Genomic DNA, 18,046 nt, shown 5'->3' with positions numbered 1-18,046 from the left:
CCGCAGCGCCCGTCGCCTCGACTCGGCTCGGCTCCCCGGGGACGGGAGTTTAGCGCGGAAGGGCGCGGAGTCAGGAACGGAGAAGGGGGCCTGGGGACGCCGAAGAGGGGAAGGGGGAGGTAAGGCAGAGCCGCCATTTCCCGCGGCCGTTGCCGGCGAGAGGAGTGGAGGGCCGAAGGCAGCTCACGGCCCGGCTGGGACGGTGGGCGCCCCGAGGAGTAGGGGTAGAGGATCCCGCGCACTCACGCTTCGCTCGGCTCTAGCAGTCGAACACCCTCTTGCTCGTTCGCTCGCGACTGACAGAGAACCGGAAGTGACGGCAGCCAGGAGACGCCGGCCCCGCCCCGCTGGGGCTGCGGTCACGTGATGGGGCGTGGCCTCCCCGCCGAAACCAACACTTAGACCCTTTCCAGGGCCTTAAAGGGACGGAGTCTTTCCCAGATGGGTGACGTGAAAGTCAGATGTTGGAAGATTACATCTGACCCTTGAGAGAATGAAAGAGCTAATATCCTTCCTGTAGGAGATAGCTTTAAAAAAAAGGAAAAGAAAACGCTAATAAAACATGAGTTGCTAGCGCGCTTGTTCAATAAATGTTTATTGTAATGAAGCGAAGGGGCCATAATGAAAAAGATCGATACTCTGGTCCATTTTCCCAGAAATGGTCTTCTTCCTACCCCACTGCACCCACCTCAATACATGACTCTGCCTCCTAAAATCCAAAGGAAGGAAGCTAAAGTCACAGCGTCTAATTCCAGAAAGTGCAAGAAATCTTTGGAGTACTCCTTATTCCTGTATTGAAATCCTGGAGATACAAGGGAGTTCACAGAAGGCAAGAGAAATCCATATACAAGCAGCAATATAGCTAAAAGATTATTTGAGTATGTATTTGAATGAATGCCTCCTACAGCTAAGAATCAATATAAAGGCATATCTGTTAACAAAGATCTATCAAGTACCCACTACGTGTCAGACACTGCGTGAGGCAATTTACATTACTCATCCTAAGAGGCACGTTCCAAAGCAGGAATGACTACTCTCTCCATTTTATAGACAAGGAAACCAAGGTTAACGCCCTATGGAGAGGATATTTCCTGTTATAGCTGAAGCATGAATTGGCGTTATGTTCCTTGCCTCCAGACCCTATTTTCCTGCCTCAGGTAGAGGAATGGTATGAGATTGTACAAAGTAGAGGATGGAATCCTGTTGAAACTCAGAATTGCACATCGGAGATGCAACAGAGGCTGAGGAAGGGCAGTGGATTGCAGAAAGGGAGGAGTGTTTGAATCTACATGTGGAGCAATTAGACCTATGGTTCGCACCCATTCCACCCTTATAGGAGAAGAGTTATATATTGCCTGGAAACATTAAAGCTGGGGGCAGAATGTGTAATGAGGTTGAGACGCAAAGAATACAGCGGATGGAATCAAAGTCTGAACACTAAATGTGAAAGCATCCCCCACATGTGCCTTTCTAGAATTATTTGACTTTTAAAGGATTAAATACAGACAAAAATACAAATTAATTCCTTAGTTTGTTCTGAAACCCTTGATCATAATAAAATCAAAGTAGCCATGAAAATAAACACTGACGTCAGGCGTGGTGGCTCATGCCTGTAATCCCAGCACTTTGGGAGGCCGAGGCAGGTAGATCACCTGAGATCAGGAGTTCAAGACCAGCCTGACCAATATGGTGAAACCCGGTCTCTACTAAAAATACAAAAATTAGGCGGGCGTGGTGGCATGTGCCCAGCTACTCAGGAGAGTAAGACAGGAGAATCATATGAACCTGGGAAGTGGAGGTTGCAGTGAGCCGAGATTGTACCACTGCACTCCAGCCCGGTTGACTGAGTGAGACTCCATCTCAAAAAAAAAAAAAAGAAGAAAAGAAAAAGAAAAAAGAAAAAAAAATTGACATTATACACTGTCATGGGACACTGTGCAGCTCCACACCTACCTAAAGAAATGCTTAATATTCAAGGTAAACCACGTGCACTTAAACTAATATGGCATCCCCTGCATCTGCAACCCTTCCTGCTTTAACAAGTTTTCATTCAGTTTCTGTGTCACTGAGGGAACTGGGCAGTGTGCCTGCTGTAGGTTTGGGTTTCGGTTCTCTAAGCATCGGAGGTGGAGAGCTGTTAAGGAGGTATGTATTTTTAGAAGTAGGGAGACCTGAAGCTTTGCATGCAAATTTGTTGGCTCAATTTTCCTGGGTGTGGTACTTTGTAAAACTAATCGAAAATCCTTGATCCTAAGCGTTGCCCATTTTTAAAAGGTAAATATAACTCAAGAAAATAAACAAAAATACTTTTTTACATAAGTGAAAGAGGAAGGAAATTTTTTTATTTTAAACAAAATAGAGACTGGGCATGGTGGTTCACATCTGTAATCCCAACACTTTGGGAGGCCGAGGCGGGTGGATCACTTGAGGTTAGGAGTTTGAGACAGCCTGCCAACCTGATGAAACCCCGTCTCTACTAAAAATACAAAACATTAGCCGGGCATGGTGGCAGGCACCGGTAATGTGAGATACTTGGGAGGCTGAGGCAAGGAGAATTGCTTGAACCCAGGAGGCAGAGGTTGCAGTGAGCCTAGGCTTCACTGAGCCTAGATCGTACCCATTGCACTCCAGTCTGGGCAACAAGAGCGAAACTCCATCTCAAAAAAAAAAAAAAATAGGACAGCAGTTGCTTTCAAATAATAGAATGGGAAGGAGGTGTAATTCACATGCATTTGTACATTGTGGGGTGGGGAATAGCTCCTTTTATAGGCAAATTCCTAGAGGGCATCTTTAAAAGTGAAAGAACTCCCACTTTCTACTCCAAGCCTTGGTCTGGAAGAAGAGGGTGGCACAAAAAGGAATGTGCTGAATTTGGAGAATCTGTAGGTGTCCCAGAAAGGGAGGTAGATTGGGAAGTAGGGCTGAGAAGGGAACTAGCTCACAAACTGTGAAAGGGACAGAGCTTGAGGAGGAGACTGCCAGGAAGAAATTCCTGGAGGCCTGGAGTATGGCGCGGGACTGTTAATGCAGTCCCTCCAAGGCCTTATGCTGTCGACACCCTCCGTTACTCACTTCTTCCAAAGCTTCAGAAAAAGGCTTATTCAAGTATCAGGATATTATTTTGACATCTTACCCAATGTGACTCTTGTTACTAGCGCTTCCTGCTTTCTGACTTTTACTCTTTCCCCATCATTTGACTAGAAGAAGGATGTTAGACCAGAACACACAGACCAGATTCTTGGCTTTTGACTTTTTTAAACTATAAGGATTCCAGGCATAAATTATAGATTTAAGATAATATGCTATTAAAATTTTTTCTGGCTGGGTGCTGTGCCTCCTGCCTGTAATCCCAGCAATTTGGGTGACCGAGGTGGGCGGATCACTGGAGCCCAGACGGATCACTGGAGACCAGCATGGACAACATAGTGAGACCCTGTCTCTACAAAAAATACAAAAAAATGGGCCAGGCATGGCGGCTCACACCTGTAATCCCAGCACTTTGGGAGGCCGAGGTGGGTCGATCACGAGGTCAGGAGATTGAGACCATCCTGGCCAACATCGTGAAACCCCGTCTCTACTAAAAATACAGAAATTAGCTGGGCATGATGGTGCGCGCCTGTAGTCCCAGCTAATCAGGAGGCTGAGGCAGGAGAATCGCTTGAACTCAGGAGACGGAGGTTGTAGTAAGCCAAGATCATGCCACTGCACTCCAGCCTGGTGACAGAGAGAGACTCCATCCAAAAAAAAAAAAAAAATAGCTGGGTGTAGTGGTATGCTCCTGTGGCCTCAGCTACTTAGGAGGCTGAGGCAGGAGGATCACTTGAGCCTAGGAGGTCGAGGCTGCAGTGAGCCGTGAGTGCACCACTGCATTCATTCCAGCCTAGGTGACAGCCTACCTGTTTTTGTCTCAAAAGCAAACAAAAACAGTTCCTTTCAGCCCACCCCACTAGCCTGTAGAGATTATTGCAACTGTGAAAGGGAAGGGTCAGAAGAGAAAGGAGATGAGGCCCCTCTTCAGTGTCTGAGGAGTAGAGAAGTAGTTCTGCTCTCTGTCCCCACACCAGCCCTGGGGAAGGAAGGAAGCATGAAATCCCCAGAGGGCTTGGAGATCTGAGAGAGCAAAGCAAACTGATGCCTTGCTTTCCAGGTGGCCAAGCTCTCCGAGGTCCTCTGCAACCCAAGCGCCCCTCCCTCCACCACAGAGTTGGGGTAGAGATGTCTGTGTGGTGTATCAGGATGGCAGACCTCAGGCAGCCTCACCGAGTTCAGAGTTGCCCCCAGGGTACTGCAGGACTCAGTGGAATGTCTTTCTCTTTGGCCAAGAGTGGCACAGATGTGTCACTGACAGCCAGCAGACCCGGGGGGGCCTTGCAGTGAGGAAGAGGAAATCTCACCACCCTTGACTTGCATAGAGTGGTGTAACAAAGGACATCTCAATAAATACCAGTGTGAAGATGTGAGAAGGACCAAGAATCAGACAAGATGAACTCTTAAGCAAAGGCCAACGATAAGGTTTCCATCTGTGTCCCTGCGCAAATGTCATGTCGGATTGTAATCCCCAATGTTGGAGGAGGGGCCTGGTGGGAGGTGATTGGATCCTCAGGGCAGATATCTCCCCCTTGATGTTCTCATGATAGTAAGTGAATTCTCACGAGATCTGGTTGTTTAAAAGTGCATAGCACTTGCCAGGTGCAGTGGCACATGCCTGTAATCCCAACACTTTGGGAGGCCAAGGAGAGTGCATCACGAGGTCAGGAGATAGAGACCATCCTTGCCAACATGGTGAAACCCCGTGTCTATTAAAAATACAAAAATTAGGCTGGGCGTGGTGGCTCAAGCCTGTAATCCCAGCACTTTGGGAGGCCGAGACGGGTGGATCACGAGGTCAGGAGATCGAGACCATCCTGGCTAACACGGTGAAACCCTGTCTCTACTAAATAATACAAAAAAAAATAAATAAATAAAAAAAAAGAATAATAATACAAAAATTAGCTGGGCGTGGTGGTGTGCACCTGTAATCCCAGCTACTCAGGAGGCTGAGGCAGGAGAATCACTTGAGCTGAGATCCGGCCACTGCACTCCAGCCTGGGCAACAGAGAGAGACTCCGTCTCAAAAAATAAATAAATAAATAAATAAATAATAAGAATAATAATACAAAAATTAGCTGGGCGTGGTGACACGTGTCTGTAATCCCAGCTACTTGGAAGGCTAAGGCAAGAGAATCACTTGAACCAGGGAGTTGGAGGTTGCAGTAAGCTGAGATTGTGCCACTGCACTCCAACCTGGTGACAAAGCAAGACTCCGTCTAAAAAAATAAAGAAGTGTGTAGCTCCTCCCCCTTCTCTCTCTTCCTCCTGCTCTAGCCATGTAGGACGTGCCTGCTTCCCCTTCACCTTCAACCATGATTGTAAGCTTCCTGAGGCCTCCCCAGCCACGCTTCCTGCACAGCCTGTGGGACTACGAGCTAATTAAACCTCTTTTCTTTATAAATTATCCAGTCTCAGGTAAGTCTTTATAGCAATGCAAGAACAGACTAATGGGGCTGTCATGGACAGATGGGGAAAATAGGCCAAACTCTACCACCACCCTTGGTGCTCTGACACCATGTAGTCCTCCCCACCTCTGTCAGAATTTAGGAGAGAAAGGGGGAAAGGGAGAAATTATGAGTTTGACCTGAAATTGGCTAAGATTAAGCTTTTACCACTAGGTGAAATGGTGATCATTAAACACAGTCATAAGAAAATCAAGAAAGTCACATTTCCTGAGAGCCTGAGTTTGTAGCACAAGAGACATACCAGTAACATACAAAGAAGAGGAAACAAGAAAGAAAGGGAGAGGTACAGGGTTATGTGCCAGGGATGTGGTGGGCATATAGGGAAGTCAGCCGCCTCTGGTTTAACATCCAGGCTAAAGCAGGAAAGCAGATCACAGCATGAATGACCAGGAGACCATAGCTCCTTCCAGGATATTTTGCGAAAACTTAAGGAGAATTCTGGAGGTCCCATGGCACATGGAATGGTAGCACCAACCATTCAATTTGGGTATTAAAGGATATGGTGGCTCTGGATGTCTAGAGGTTTTAGGAACACCTAGGATGGGGCCATGTGGATCATACATGCAAAAGAGGAAACAAATAAAACAAAAACTTGGGCATCCTCCAGTTTAGTGATTCTGAAGAACTGGGAAGGGAGACAGTACCAGGTAAGGATTGTACCAGGTAAGGATTGTACCAGGACAGTACCAGGTAAAGTTATGGATTGAATGCTTGTTTTTTCCCCCAGATTCATATGTTGAACCCTTGATCCCGGTGGAATGGTATTAGAGGTGGGGACTTTGGGGCATACTTAGTCATAAGGGTGGAACCCTCATAAATGAATTCATGCTCTTATGAGAGGAGACAAGAGAGAGCTTAATTCTCTCTCTGTTCTTTGCCATGTAAGGATACAACAAGAAGACAGTCATCTGCAAACTAGCAAGTGGGCCCTCACCGGATATGCAGGCACCTTGATCTTGGACTTCTCAGCCTCCACAATTGAATAAAATAAGTGTTTGTTGTTTAAGCCACCCAGTCTATGGTATTTGTATTACAGCAGACTAAGACAGGGGCAATATACACTCTTCCCAAGAGGAGACACAGGGAGCACCTACTCTTTGTAGGGTGTGAGTTATATCCATCAGATGCAGTGATGTGAGAAAAAGTTAAGGCAAAAAAAGCCTTGTGGGTGGGGCTCGGTGGCTCACGCCTGTAATCCCATCACTTTGGGAGGCTGAGCCAGGTGGATCACTTGAGGCCAGAAGTTTAAGACCAGCCTGGCCAACGTGGCAAAACCCCATCTCTACCAAAAAGTACAAAAATTAGCTGGGTGTGGTGGCACATGCCTGTAATCCCAGCTACTTGGGAGGCTGAGACAGGAGAATCCCCTGAACCCAGGAGGGTGAAGTTGCAGTGAGCTGAGATCACACCACTGCACTCCAGCCTGGGTGACAGAGCGAGACTCTGTCAAAAAAACAAAAGGCTTGCTTCACAGGCTTTGAAAAAGCTGGGAAAAATAATTTACTTTCTCCCTTTCCTGCCTTACTAAACCCTGGAGTGTTAAGCCTAAAGACAGAGAGGAAGAAACCAGCAACTGTGTTCACCTAGTGTTATGTAGGCTTGGCTTCAATGAGACATAATCCCAGATCAGAAAGCCAACAACGGCAGTCAAACACAAAGAGAGCAGCAAAATTCCTCTGTCAGCAGTTACAGTGGTAATTCTGGTCATCTGGAGACCGAAGTGGACAATCTGATATGGACGAGAGGAGAAAAGGAAGGACTGAACTTGCTCCCCACAGCAGCGCAATGACCCACGCGCTAAAATTTTCTTCCACCAAACAAGTTGCTACAGACCCTTGTATTTTATCTACTGTCAAAAATTAACTTTCATAGTACGACATTTAAAAAGCTGAGAATACGTAATTCCAAAAGTTTAATACTCCTTATTACTCAAGTAATTATAAATAAACATGAATTATATGAATTATGTGTAAAGTCATATGCAATGAGTAACAGCAATATATTTAAGGAAGCTATTTAATTACAAACTGCTAAGCATTTCTCCCCTAGGGTGACTTTTCTGAACCTGGTACTAGAGCTATTCTTAGATCCAACTTTCATTAGAAATGCAGTGTCACCTTTTACAGAAGAATGCATTTTTTAATAGCAAATATACATACACCATTTTTAGTAGGTGAATAGCACAACTTCTCTTGCTAGCTATACTTGACTTATTTAATGGTCTATAAAATAGTGTAATTACTTTCTAGTAAATATGCTGCAACTTACATTCAAATGAGTGTTTTCTCCTTCAAAAATCATCTTCTTGGAGTCTGCAAAATCGTCTACTTGGAGGCTGCAAAATCATTGTAATGATTCTGACATTGGTCAAAGTTAACTTTTAGAATTCCTCTTTGAAAATGGCTGTCAGAGCTGAGGCATAGTCTTTTATAGGCTCCCAGCAACAAGAAATCTTTAGCTTTTGCAGTCAATTTCTATTTGTGAAGAGCAAAAAAGTTTCTAAGTTCCATGATCAGTAATATGAGTAATTAAGAAATTTATAAAAATGATATAATTTTATGGATTACTAATTGACCCTGGTAACAATTCCAAAAAAGAAAAATGTTGAGTGCAAATGTGGGATCACTGTTTGAACAAACATGTAATGTCCCAAGAAGACTACTACGGAGAATAGTTCATTTACGTGTTCTGGTTTCACATGTTATGTGTTACGTGTTACAAAGATAGTCTATTTAAGTGTTAAGTTTTCTGGAGTGCTCAGTACTTAACATGCGTACTATGTTGCTATGCTTGTGATAGTCAATAAAAAGAATTTGAAAAATCCAATCCAAGTATCCCCCTCTTAGCTGGGGCCCAGCACTAGACTGGCTGGTTGACCACCACACCCCTCACAGGAAGCATAGCATGAGATGTATCAGCCAATGGGTTAGGCATAGTGACGGAATAGACAATCAAATACCATCATGGTCTCGACTGAAACAAGAACTTGATCTGCCAACAGCCCTGCTTAGCCAGAAATCACAGTAGAAAGTGATACCTGCATTGAGAAACTCAAATTATTTAATTGGGCAATACCTTCAGAGTACTACAGTTTATCATAGATATGCAGAATGTTCACCACTGAACCGTCAGAGAAACCAGCAGTGCAGGGTCAAGATTGCAATGCTACTCAATGACGTCCTGAACTTTTCATACCACTGGTACTTCACAGTGATCTTTTCACATCATTGTGTCTTCAGTTAATGTATTTGCTGTTTGAAAGATCAGCTTATTGCTTTCAGTTTCAAAATTTTAACTATGATTAACAAACCAAGACAGGTGTATTGATTCTGGCGTCTTGGTTTTTTAAAAGGTCTAATTTTTAGTAACGCCTGTATGGACATTCTTGTTCCTCAGTGACTTCTGCTAGATTGTCAAGCCCTGGACTTCAATAGTTAAATAGTGTATTCTTTCATGGCAGAACCTAGGACGTAGTTGACTTTGTATCACTGAACAGGACAATACTGAAAACGGAAACTCATGCAGAAATATAACCGAATAAGCCCGTCTGGTACATAGCATCCAACAAGAAAAACTGGGATTTACACACAGAAGAAAGTAGCAAGGTAAATAAATCAGTAAATAATTTATCTGCAATGAGTTTTTAATTTATTTCCTAAAAGAACTTCAACTGTTATAATTGTTAAGCAAATTCCTCAACAATTCTCCTTTCTTGTGCCCTGCTGGTTTAGTTTTCTGTTCTTTCTCGTTTTAGTCCTTGCTCTAAATTTGCCTTTAAAGAAACTTCTAATAAATTAGAAGTTTTAATCTAATCTAATCTACCACATCAGATTCTGCTGAAATATATTATCAAATTACTAATTTATTTTCTCTAAAGACCTGGAGCCTTTTTTCCCAATGAGCTATTTCCTCTACGAATTCAAACTGCTCTTCTGGAGGATATTTTTTTTCTCTCTCTTCTATTTTTTGTTTTGTTTGCTTTGGTTTGGTTGGTTGGTTGGTTGGTTGGTGGTTTTTTGTTTTGTTTTGTTTTGTTTCTCTCTTTTAGACTGAGTCTTTCTCCATTGCCCATGCTGGAGTGCATGCAGCAGTGTGATCTTGGCTCACTGCAACCTCTGCCTCCCAGTTCAAGTGATTCTCCTGCCTCAGCCTCCCAAGTACGTGGGATTACAGGCACCTGCTACCACGCCTGGCTAATTTTTTTATTTTTTATTTTTTTTTTATTTTTAGTAGAGATGGGGTTTCACCATGTTGGCCAGGCTGGTCTCGAATTCCTGACCTCAGGTGATCCACCCCCCTCAGCCTCCCAAAGTGCTAGGATCACAGGCGTTAGCCACTGTGCCCGGCCATTTTTTGTTTGTTTTCTTATTTACCAGGTATGCTGTTAAATAGGATAGTTTTCTAATAAAACTTGCCCATTTTAAACAATCTATACAAATTCACATTTCTTTAGGTCATTTATGCAATTTTTATTAATTCTTCAGTATTCTGACCAGGAGCTCACCTATAAAGCCAAATGAGAAGCCTTGATTCAATAGTGTAAATGTCTTTGTGTCAATTCCAAATAGAAAGCAGAGATTTTGTCCTCATAACTTGTTATCAAGGAGTTGCTGCTAAATCCAAACAGAACCCTAGATGTGCAGAAAGGATGCTGCTATCCATGGTGGTTTAAGGAGAAAGCACGTAGAACTTTTGTAAAGTGTATCAAAAGTGATTCTCCAAGAGGGACTGGGAGAGTCTTGCCTCATGAAGAGACACTTAGAGAATGCATACCCAGAACTCTGGGTCCTCTGGTCATTAACGGAGAAGTCCACTGGGACTTCTTGCCCTAGCCCTGTTATGGTCAATATCACTGTAGGTCTCTGGACCCAGCTCTTTAGCAACCTTTCCATGCCTCTATGCAGCTCCCCATGTATCAATTCTCTGAGAGAATGCAGCTTGGGCATCTGTAAGTAACTATTAGCTGGAGAAGTCCACTGGGCATTAACGCTTCTGATTTAGAAAATCAATCAGCTGCCTAACTTATTGAATATCTACTATGTGCAATCACTGAACTTGACTTTAGGAACAAAGCTATACAAGGAGGAGGTGGCAGCATCTTCAGAGCACCTCGTATATGCCGGGCACTTGTGCATGTCATCTCAGTGTGTTCACTTTAAGCCCGGGAGAGAAGTGTTTTATTCCATGACAGAAAGGAAGAAACTGTACTCAGATTGGTGAAGGGAGTTACTCAAGTTAGTGGGTTGAATTGTAACCCCCCCAAAAACAAGTATACCCAAATCCTAACCCCAGTACCTGTGATTGTGACTACATTTGAAAATAGGGTCTTTGCAGATGTAATCACGGTATGATGAAGTCATACTAAATTAGGATGGGCTTCAAATACAATGACTCGTGTCTTTACCACAGAAAGCAGAAAGAAATTTGAATGCATCTTACAAGCTGAGGAACACCAAGGATTGCAGGCAGGCACCAGAAACTAGGCAGAGGCAAGGGAGGGCTCTTCCCTAAAGCTCTCAGGAGGAGCATGGCCCTTCCGTTGCCTTGATTTTCAACTTCTGCCCTCCAGAAATTTAAGATAATAAATTTCTGTTGATTGATAGATTGATTTTTTGAGACAGTCTTGTTCTTGTCGCTCAAGCTGGAGTGCAGTGGCGTGATCTCCCCTCACTGCAATCTCCACCTCCTAGGTTCAAGCAATTCTCCTGTCTCAGCCTCCCAAGTAGCTGGGATTACAGGCGTCTACCACCACACCTGGCTAATTTTTGTATTTTTAGTAGAGACAGGGTTTATTTATTTATTTATTTATTGAGACAGAGTCTTGTTCTTTTCACCCAGGCTGGAGTGCAGCGGCATGATCTCGCCTCACTGCAATCTCTGCCTCCTAGGTTCAAGCAATTCTCCTGTCTCAGCCCCCTGAGTAGCTGGGATTACAGGCATCTGCCACCACACCTGGCTAATTTTTGTATTTTTAGAAGAGACAGGGTTTCACCATGTTGGCCAGGCTGGTCTCAAACTCCTGACCTCAAGTGATCTACCTACCTCGGCCTCCCAAAGTGCTGGAATTACAGGCATGAGCTTCCCTGCCTGGCCAAATTTCTATTGATTTAAACTACGAAGCTTGTGACAATTTATTACAGTCCTAGGACACAAAGCCACCAGTGTCACACAGTGGCTAAGTAGCAGTGCTGGAATTTGATCCCAGTTGTTTGCTTTGCAAATACTAAACATAACCCATATACCATGATACCAAGCGGGGATTTTGTTGCCACATGATTTCTGAACCTATTCAAGGCTGTCCTAGACATTATGAGCCAAGAAGAAGTAATAAACTGCCTGAATTCAAGCTAATAGTTACTTACAGATGCCCAAGCTGCATTCTCTCAGAGAATTGATACATGGGGAGCTGCATAGAGGCATGGAAAGGTTGCTAAAGAGCTGGATCCAGAGACCTACAGTGATATTGACCATAACAGGGCTAGGGCAAGTTATTTTACCCCTCTGGGTCTCAATTTCCTGTTCCCATCAGAGGTCAGGTTAAACATTCCATGGGATCCCAGACAACTGTGTAACCAGTTGGCTGGTCCACCCCAGACCTTTTTAAAAATTTTTGTGGCCTGGCGCAGTGGCTCATGCCTATAATCCCAGCACTTTGGGAGGCCGAGGTGGGTGGATCACAAAGTCAGGAGTTCGAGACCAGCCTAGCTAACATGATGAAACCCCATCTCTACTAAAAAAATATAAAAATTAGCCAGGCATGGTGGCATGCGCCTGTAATCCCAGCTACTCGGGAGGCTGAGGCAGGAGAATTGCTTGAACCCCAGAGGCAGAGGTTGCAGTGAGCCAAGATCATACCACTACACTCCAGCCTGGGTGACAGAGCAAGTCTCCGTCTACAAAAAAAAAAAAAAGTTCAGTAGTTTGTAGTTTTAAGGTTTCAGTAGTTTTTGGCTACACGGATGAATTGTGTAGTGGTGAAGTCTGGGCTTTTAGTGTACCTGTCTTCTGAATAATGTACGTTGAACCCAATAGTGAAACATTTTAATTTCTACTTTTCTTTCTTTCTTTGGTCAGTAAGTTTTATTTTAATTGCCTTTTTTTTTTTTAACGTTTTGCCATTGGCCTAGTTACATTCCCATTTAAATGTTTCTTCTTGTATCTATTCATTTTCAGACATTAGAAGTTAAAATAATGGAAATACGGCCAGGAATGGTGGCTCGTGCCTCTAATCACAGCACTTTGGGAGCTGAGGAAAGTGGATCACTTGAGCCCAGGAGTTTGAGACCAACCTGAGCAACAAAGTAAACACCCCACCCCCACCTACAAAAAATACAAAAATTAGCCGGGCATGGTGGCATGTGCCTGTAGTCCCAACTACTCGGGAGGCTGAGGTGGGAGGATCACTTGAGCCAAGGAGGTCAGGGCTGCAGTGAGCTATAATTGCTCCACTGGCCAGCCTGGCCAACAGAGTGAGACCCTGTCTCAAAAAAAAAAAAAAGAAAGAAAGAAAGGAAAAAAAAAGGTAATATATTTCAGCACAGTATTTCTTTCTCCTTCTTGACAGCAGCTCACACTTTTGATGAAGGACCCAAGCCAGCACAGTGCTCTCGTAGCCACAGCAGGTGCAAAAGAGAAATTGGCTGTTTCAAAGCTAAAAACAATGAACCGTTCCCAAAATAAAGATGAATCTTTTGAAACCATCAACCATGCAGAGTAAAGTAAATACTAAATTGGGTTGTTTTCCAGGATGACTTTTCTTTGAGAATGTAAAATGGCAAAAAATGCACCTGCTTTTACAGCTGTGACTCTGAACAGAATCAAGCAAAGTTCCCCAGTGACGCATCTAATAGGTGCAGAAAGTAGGCATTCTTAGCTAAGAAGAAGAACTGGGCTATTTTCACTTTGACTTGCCCTTCTTTGTGTGTGTTCAAAGGAGTGCTATTTATAAAAGTTCTAAAATCAAAAGATTAGTACAATCGAGTAACTTTCGAGGCACCCTCTTAGACACTGGCTCAGTTTCTTCTCTTTCAGCAACCTGAGCTGCAGTGACTGCCAACAGGGAGAGAAAAAAGGTGATTGCATGTGAGAACATGGAAACCGGAGCTCTTCTTTCCAACCTCCCTTGTGAATTCTCTCAGAGGTGGAAAGCCCCATGGCATCATATTACAATAACCTCCTTGTGTCATTTTAAATGCACAACCAGGATTGTTATCAGCAGTATTATTGTTATTATTATTTTTGTCATTTTATTATTTTGATGTGGGAGAATCTGATTCCCTGGGCATAAATGTGTATGTGTGTGTGTGTGTGTGTGTGCGCGCACATACACACACATACATATTAAATGACAAATGACATACTATCCATTGTTGTTGAATAAACAGGAAATGTTTTGTCAACTCTACAGGAGATGCCAATAAAATCAATAAGTACAGAGTGAATTTGAAGAACAAGGTACTGTGCCAGCTGTTTTGAAACAAAAGGGATGATTCATTCGAAAGGTAAAGTGACTGCTAATGGGTATGAGGTTTCTTTTTTCTTTTTTCCTTTTTTCTTTGTTAAATAGAGACAGAGTCTTGCTATCAGGTATGAGGTTTCCTTTTGTTTATTGTAAGACAGAGTCTTGTTCTGTCGCCCAGGCTGGAGTACAATGGCGTGATCCCGGCTCACTGCAGCCTCCGCCTCCCGGGTTCAAGTGATTCTCCTGCCTCAACCTCCCGAGTAGCTGGGACTACAGGTATGCGCCACCTCACCCAGCTGATTTTTTGTATTTTTAGTAGAGATGGGGTTTCAGCATGTTGGCCAGGCTGGTCTTGAACTCCTGACCTGAACTCCTGACCTCGGGCGATTCGCCTGCCTTGGCCTCCCAAAGGCATGAGCCACTACGCCCAGCCAGGTATGAGGTTTTTAACTGTGGTGCTAAAAATGTTCTGGAATCAGTGATGACTATATAACTGTGAATATACTAAAATTCACTGAATTGTACACTTTAAAAGGGTGAATTTTATGGTATGTGAATTCCTTTTTTTTTTTTCTTTTTGAAATGGAGTCTCCTTGTGTTGCCAGATTAGAGTGCAGTGGTGCAATCTTGGCTAACTGCAGCCTCCACCTCCCAGGTTCAAACGATGAGAATAGGAGAGCGGGTTCAAGCGACTTTTAGTAGAGATGGGGTTTCACCATGTTGGCCAGGATGGTCTGGATCTCTTGACCTCATGATCCGCCTGCCTCGGCCTCCCAAAGTGCTGGGATTACAGGCATGAGCCACCGCGCCCAGCCTATGGTATGTGAATTCTATCTCAATTTATACATACATGCATGCATATCTATAATTAAAGAATAGCTAGCATGTGCCAGAGAGTCTGTGCTAGTCATTGGGTAAATCACACCTAACCTGTTTGAGTCACTGACTCTGTGTCAGCCTGTATGTGAAGTTCTCTGCATACATCCTCTTCTTTGATCTTTATAATCTCCTTGGAGGGAATGAGTATTGGTACCCCATTTTATAGCTAAAGAAATGGATTTAAAGAGTCCCTTGCTCAAAATTACACGTGAAGTTAGGTATAATCATGTGAAACTGCCATCTTTAGACAGTACTTATGTTCATATGTCATCAGTTTCTTATAGCTCAATCTAGTGAGTAGCTCTGTCTCTCTGAGTTCAAAAATGTGTACATCAGGAAACCACTCTAGCCAGATTAAGCAGCAAAGAATCATGAGAAGGTAAGAGCCTATGTCCATAAATGGCAATGTGTATTAAAAACAACTTCATATGAGTGAAGAAATAAGGTTCTATTGTGTGAAGTCACAAAGAATTTGAGTTTTATCTGTTATAGCACCTAGCACCACTTACCCTAATGAATACACCAGGTCTATTGGACTCCAGAGGCTGTGTTCTTATCCACTGGTAATTTGTCTCCTTCAGGGAGTTTAGAATCTATTGACAGATACATATACAATGCACTGGAATACTAGAATCAAAAATAGAAATTGGTAAGTTCCACTGGAGTGAAACAAATAATGAATTATGAGGTTAACATAACAGAGAACACAAAAAACTGTGGCTTAACCAAAGTAGGCCTTTATTCTTTTCACAAAGCAAGAAGCCTGAGGATACCATCCAGAGCTAGAAGATCATCCTCACAATTCCATTAGCGACCCGAGATATATCTTCCTTTCCGCGCCACCATCCTTAGCATGTGGCATTCTGTGAAGGAAGGATAAGTCAAAGGACAAAGGCACATGCCAGTCAAACTAACACCTTTTTAGGCCCCCTCTGAAGTCTCTCCCAGAAATGACCACTTGGCAAGAACTATTTCGGTGGCTGCTTGTGATTTCAAGGGAGATTGTAAAAATTTTTTTTTTTTTTAAAACAGGATTTTTTTTTGAGATGGGGGTCTCACTATGTTGCCCAGGCTGGTCTTGAACTCCTGGGCTCAAGCGATCCTCCCACTTTGGCCTCCCAAAGTGCTGGGATTACAGGCATGAGCCACTGTGCCCGGACTAAAATTTGATTATTTCTAAGATGGTGAAATTTATCACTCTGTACAAATTAGGATGCTGTTAGTAATGGAAAATGAAGAGTGAACAGTAGAAAGGCAACTAACACATTCTGCCTCATGCAGGAAGAAAGTTCAAAAGCCTGGATAGACAAAGATGGGCAAATGTCTACTACAGGGATCAGCCAGGATTTACACCCAGGTTTGACTGCTCCAGAGCCAGTACTGCTAACCCCAGGTGATGCTGACTCCTTCATGGAGTATATAGTGTAGAAATGCATTTGCACTACTTATTGTGACATAAAGATACTGTATTTGTTTCCTATTGTTGGTGTAGCCTAGTACCACAAACTCTGTAGCTTTAAATAACAATAATTTAGGGTTTTACATTTCCAGAGGTCAGAAGTGGAAAATCGGTTTCACTGGGCTAAAGTCAAGGTGTTGGCAGGGCTGGTTTCTTCTAGAAGCTCTAGAAGAGAATTAATTGCCTTGCCCTTTTTTAACTTCTGAAGGCTGCCTGCATTCTTTGGTTCATGGCCCCTTTCTTGAATCATTCCAGGCTCTTGCTTCGGTGTCCCATCTCCTACTTTCATAATGAAATCTCCCTCTTCCTCCTTTTTATAAGGACACTTGTGATTACACTTAGGGCTCATCCAGATAATTTAAAATAATCTCTCCATCTCAAGATTCTTAGCCTAATCCTATCTGCAAAAAAAAAAAAAAAATACTTTTGCTTTATAAGGTAAAATCAAGAGGTTCCAGGGATTAGGACATGGATACCTTTGATTGACATATTATTCAACGTACCATAAATAGTAAGTTAGAAATTATTAAGTGCAAGGAAATAAAAAAGGATGATCACATTGGCAATTGCCTTGAAAAAGGAGCAAACAAACTGAGAAACATAGGATTCAGGTCAAAAGAGAAATATTACTTGGAGAGCCCGAAAGAAGAGTATAAACAATCTGGAAATGGAAAGACAACACAGACATCATGGGGAACAGGTAAAATAACTCTAGACTACAAACAGGCTGCGTCAGAGCTGGGGGGAAACTTTGAGACCAAGAGACCCAGTAAGGGTTTAGACAAAAGATGGTTCAAGATTACTCATGGCGGCCGGGTGCGGTGGCTCATGCCTGTAATCCCAGCACTTTGGGAAGCTGAAGCAGGCGGATCACCTGAGGGCAGGAGTTCGAAACCAGCCTGGCCAACAATGTGAAACCCCATTTCTACTAAAAATACAAAAAAAAATAATAATAATAAGCCTGGTGTGGTGGCACATGCCTGTAATCCCAGCTACTCAGGAGGCTGAGGCTTGAGAATCGCTTGAACCTGGGAGGCAGAGTTTGCAGTGAGCCAAGAACACGCCACTGCACTCCAGCCTGAGCAACAGAGTGAGACTTGGTCTCAAAAAAAAAAAAAATTATTCATAGCCCTGAGCATGTCTTCTAAGCCTTTTATACCCTCTTGTGTCCTTTCCAGTGATAGAAGGCAGCTCTGGCTCTTCCTAAAGTTTGGAGAGCCTCAAAATCAGGGCTCAGATGAAGCAACAGAGATGCCTGGTGCCCACACTAACCCTGGACTTGCATCACCCTAAGTGCCTCCTTACTTCTTAAATTTTGCACACTAGACACCTCACTTTCTCTCACCCCGGTCCCCATCTCTGGAGAGCTTATAGATAAGCAAGGTCTTGAGGTCTTGAGGAGTATACCAAACCCTGAATAATATGAAGGAAGACATTTTAAGCTGTATAATTTACCAATCTACCTCCTATTATGAGCCCTTGAAGACATTTCAATTTCTGAGTCTAGACAATTTTGATGAAGCAAGGTATCCCTTCACCCAGGGGAGCACTCAGACAAAAGCTGAATGTCTCCTACTATTTGCTTTTGCTTAACTATCTTTCTTTTCTTTCTTTCTTTCTTTTTCTCTTTCTTTCTTTCTTTCTTTCTTTCTTTCTTTCTTTCTTTCTTTCTTTCTTTCTTTCTTTCTTTCT

The 18,046-nt window shown here is 43.2% G+C and overlaps 1 protein-coding gene across 6 annotated transcripts in view; it reads right to left on the bottom strand.

Annotated features, from left to right (window-relative positions):
- The window catches only part of SUB1 (SUB1 homolog (S. cerevisiae)), a 69,898-nt gene that overhangs the window by 19,016 nt on the left and 32,836 nt on the right, over positions 1 to 18,046 (bottom strand). Inside the window, exon 1 of one of the 6 annotated variants that reach the window (XM_011952556.1) lies at positions 15,405 to 15,490. The exons of 1 other annotated variant lie outside the window; for it this stretch is intronic. The gene's annotated coding sequence lies outside the window, so the exon portion shown is untranslated. Of the gene's footprint in view, positions 1 to 242; positions 374 to 15,404; positions 15,491 to 18,046 lie in introns of those variants that run through there. 4 more of the 6 variants (XM_011952555.1, XM_011952560.1, XM_011952559.1 and 1 more) reach the window with 4 other exon arrangements.

Source organism: Colobus angolensis, unplaced genomic scaffold (assembly GCF_000951035.1).
Source record: "Colobus angolensis palliatus isolate OR3802 unplaced genomic scaffold, Cang.pa_1.0 Scaffold341, whole genome shotgun sequence".
Lineage (NCBI taxonomy): Eukaryota > Metazoa > Chordata > Mammalia > Primates > Cercopithecidae > Colobus > Colobus angolensis.
The sequence above is the reverse complement of the archived record's forward strand: the minus strand, read 5'-3'. Positions and strand labels throughout refer to the sequence as shown.